Source organism: Littorina saxatilis, linkage group LG11, assembly GCF_037325665.1.
Source record: "Littorina saxatilis isolate snail1 linkage group LG11, US_GU_Lsax_2.0, whole genome shotgun sequence".
NCBI classification, from domain to species: domain Eukaryota; kingdom Metazoa; phylum Mollusca; class Gastropoda; order Littorinimorpha; family Littorinidae; genus Littorina; species Littorina saxatilis.
Window position 1 is genome coordinate 37,072,167 of NC_090255.1, and position 582 is coordinate 37,072,748.

Consider the following 582-nt stretch of genomic DNA (forward strand, 5'->3'; position numbering starts at 1 on the left):
TTTGTGTCATCATCCACAACTGAGTCATCCATAACTGAATCATCATCCACAACTGTATCATCCACATCTGACTCATCATCCACAACTGAGACATCACCTACAACTGAGGCAACATCCACAACTGAATCATCATCCACAACTGAGCCATCGTCCACAACTGAGCCATCATCCACAACTGAGACATCCTCTACAACTGAATCATCATCCACAACTGACTTAACATCTACAACTGCGTCATCATCCACAACTGAGCCGTCCTCCTCAACTGAGTCATCCTCCTCAACTGAGTCATCATCCACAACTGAGCCATCATCCACAACTGAGCCATCCTCCTCAACTGAGTCATCCTCCTCAACTGAGTCATTATCCACAACTGAGCCATCATCCACAACTGAGTCATCATCCACAACTAAGTCATTCTCCTCAACCGAGCCATCCTCCTCAACTGAGTCATCCTCCTCAACTGAGTCATCATCCACAACTGAGCAGTCATCCACAACTGAGTCATCATCCACAACTGAGTCATCATCCACAACTGTGCCATCATTCACAAATGAGACATCCTCCACAGCTGAGCCATCA